The following is a 3,778-nucleotide window of genomic DNA, read 5'->3' as shown; positions in this document are numbered from 1 at the left end:
AGCCACCACATGGGTAAAGAAACAGTAGGAAGAGGGTGTGCCCTCCAAGGGAAAAGGCCTATTGAACCCATTCCTGAAAAGAAAAATGACGGACAAGGTTGATCGTCCCCTTAAGAAACCAAAGGTGGTGACCAGTTCAACTATCGGGGAGATGCCTCCAATCACCTAGCAACCTCCTTCACCCCGTTCTGGGAAAGGGAAGGGTTTAATGACGAACGATGGTCTTATTTCTTTGAAGCGCCCCATCCTCCTCCGCGAGGATTCGTAGTACGCCATTGGGTAGCTCTCATCCATCATCAATGTTGATGATTATGAGAACTTAGGCAACCATGCAACCGAGGCCATGAGGGAGACGGGCCTCTTCAGTCTGGCACAGGTGTGTATTCGTCCTTCTTTCCTTCCCGTCACTTTGTTACCTTGTTTCTAATGGTGATTTGTTTTTTACAGGGGGTGCTTATGATGAAGGGCCTAATGGACTGTTGCATGGCCCGAGAGCAGCAGTGGATCGTCTCAAAGAGAGGGCTGAGACCATAAAGACGGGGCTTCGTGAGCTTGAGACCTAGAAGGAGGTTCAGATCAAGAAACTTGACCTGACAAAGAAAGTTTTTGAAGAGTCGGAGGAGAAAACTGAGGTGCTGACGAACGTGCTTAAGGACAAGGAGAGGGAGGTCTCCTCGCTAAAGAAGCAAGTTTGCCATGCCAAGGAGGATGTGGTAAAGGAGTTCCGTGACTTCGACGCCTTTCTATACGAGTTGGGCGGTTGTTTTACTGACAGCTTCAACGACTACCTCTGTTAGGTCAAGGCCTCCTTCCTAGATCTGGACTTGTCCCAGATTTCAATTGATGCCACGGCCTAAGCCCTTGCCCGACCTGTTGACACTGAAGGCATCAACGAGTTGTTTGGGGATGACCCCATTTCCTACGCTCAAGGTGACAGAGGGGCCATTCTTCAGAACAACCAGGTCAAATTTGTCGAAGATGAGACTCGTCCTCTTGAAGAAGCCAAGATAGTTGATAAGGAGAAGGACGAGGAGACCCCTGTCGATTAGCCATAAATTTTTGAATTGTCGTAAACTTTTTTATTCTTTTTCCTTTTTATTGTAAAAATCCCTGTGAGAACAATATTTATGTTATTATTACCGTCACCCATTGTTTTTGGGTTTTGGATGTAAGCACTTGCCCTCCATGGGCTTTTATCTTATTATCTTTTTATATCCATTGTTTGCATTTTTTACTTGAATACTTTGTCATTATGTTGGATTCTCATTTTGATATGCGCGTTTGTTTGTCCACCCTAAGGACTAGTATACATGTTAGGATGCACCTGTCCTTTTGAGGACTTGGTGAATTTTTTGGGATGAACCTGTTTACTTGGGTGTACCCGTCCCCTTGAGGACTTAGTAAATTTTAAGGTATCATCGGGATGAACCCGTCCACTTAGGGACTTGGTAATTTCAAGGCATCTTTTTAGGATGAACCCGACCACTTAGGGACTTGGCAATTTGAAGGCATCCCTTTAGGATGAACCTGTCCACTTAGGCACTTGGTAATTTCAAGGCATCCCTTTAGGATGAACCCGTCCACTTATGGAATTTAACAAGTTGCAAGGCATCCGTTGGATGCACCCATCCATTTATGGACTTGTATAAATTTTAATATGTCCTTATGGCGCATCCGTTCACCTAAGGATTTGGTCGTTGACATGGTTTTGTAGAAATGTATACATGCGCATGATATTTCTGAATAACTCCTCTTATTATGATTAATGTGTGAATAAGTAAAATTGTTCTTGAAAAAGAAAATAAAAAGCTGCCCTTTGGGCTGAAAAGAACTGTAGATAATAAAAACAATTAGAATGAAATAAACTGGAAATGAGGAGTGGTCTGCATGCTATCGTCTACTGGTAGTATTTCTTTAGGTGCTTAGTGTTCCACGGATGATGCAACTTCTGTTCATCAAGTGTCTCCAGATGATAGGTGTCTTTCCTTTACCACGAAGTGATTTTGTAAGGTCCCTTCCAATTAGGTCCTAGCATTTCCTCGGAAGGATCTCTTGTGGCGCCTGTCAACTTCCTCAGTACGAGGTCTCTAACTTGGAAATCTCTATGTTTGACTCTGGTGTTGTAGTGCTGACCATGAGGTTCTAATATCGTGCTAACCTTTGTTTAGTTATTGCTCTAACTTCGTCTACTAGTTCAAGTTGTAGGTGCATGGCTTCATTGTTTCTACTCTCTTCATGATTCTCCACTCTGTAGCTTATGAGTCTGACCTTAGCTAGGATAACGACTTTGCTTCCGTATGCTAATCGAAATGGCATCTCTCTTGTAAGTGTTCTAGTTATCATCCTGTATGCCTGTAGTATGCTTGGCAACTCTTTCGGCCATATACCCTTTGTCCCCTCGAGTCGAGTCTTGATAATTTTGAGCAAAGATCAGTTCATGACCTCAACTTGTCTATTAGCCTGAGGGTGAGCAGGTAAGGAGTAGTGATTCTTGATCCCCAACTATAAGCAAAGTCCTTGAATGAGTCGTTGTCGAACTGCTTTTTGTTATCTGAGACCAAGACTTTAAGGATCCCGTATCTGCAGATAAAGTTTCTCTAGACGAATTTTCATACGTTTTTCTCCGTGATAGTGGCCAGGGCTTCAGCTTCCACCAATTTGGTAAAGTAATCTATGCCGACCACTAGGAACTTCAGTTGTCTCATCGCTATTGGGAATGGGCCCATGATTTCCAATCCCTATTGAGTAAAAGGCCATAGGGTCGTCATCGGGTTGAGCTCTTCCGTTGGCTATCTGATGATGTTGTTGAACTTTTGGCATTTGTCGCAAGCTTTGACATAGACTTGGGCATCCTTCTGCATGGTAAGCTAATAGTATCCTGCTCGAATCAACTTGTGTACTAGTGATCATGACCCCGAATCGTTCCTGTAGATCCCTTCATGAACTTCCCTTACGACATAATCGGCTTTTTCGGGGCTTAGGTATCTTAGGTATGGTCGGGAGAAGCCTCTTTTGTACAGGACTTCTTTTATCAGGACGAATCATGCTACTTGAACTTTTAGCTTCCTTGCGGCCTTCTTACTGTCAGGTAATGTGCCGTCTTTCAAGTAGGAGACTAATGGTGTAGTCCTGTTGCTTTTAGAACTTATCTCCTGCATATTGACGTCATCTATTAATGGTGAAAGCTGAACAAAAGAAAGTACCTTACTAGGAATGAGCATGTGTTCCGTTGATGCGGCCTTGGTAAGACGATCGGCTTGCTCGTTCTCTCCTCTTAGGATTTGAACAAACTTGGCTTGAAGTTCGTCCACATGTTTCCTTACTTGCTCTAGGTACTTCTTCATCCTTACATTTTTGCATTCGTAATCACTATTCATTAGCTTGTGACTACTTGAGAGTCGCAATAAACAACCATACTTGTGGCCCCTACTACTTTGACGAGATCTAGTCTTGCCACTAGAGTTTCGTACTTCGACTCATTGTTGGTCATAAGGAAGTCAAGACGAACCATGCATTCAATCTCGTCCCCTTCTGGAGAGTGGAGTCCTATTCCTACTCCGCCAACTTGCTTGTTGGACGATCTATCCGTGTGGATACTCCACTGAGGATGCTATTCTGCCCCCTGTCCTTTCATAATGGTGAACTTTGCAATGAAGTCAGCGACCACCTGTCCTTTCATGGCAGTGCGCGGGCGGTACTGTACATTGAATTCACTCAACTCAATTGCCTATAATGTCATTCGTCCAACGGCTTCAGGATTACTCATTGCTCTCTGCAG

Source organism: Quercus lobata, chromosome 4 (genome assembly GCF_001633185.2).
Source record: "Quercus lobata isolate SW786 chromosome 4, ValleyOak3.0 Primary Assembly, whole genome shotgun sequence".
In the NCBI taxonomy this organism is placed as follows: domain Eukaryota; kingdom Viridiplantae; phylum Streptophyta; class Magnoliopsida; order Fagales; family Fagaceae; genus Quercus; species Quercus lobata.
The sequence above is the reverse complement of the archived record's forward strand: the minus strand, read 5'-3'. Positions refer to the sequence as shown.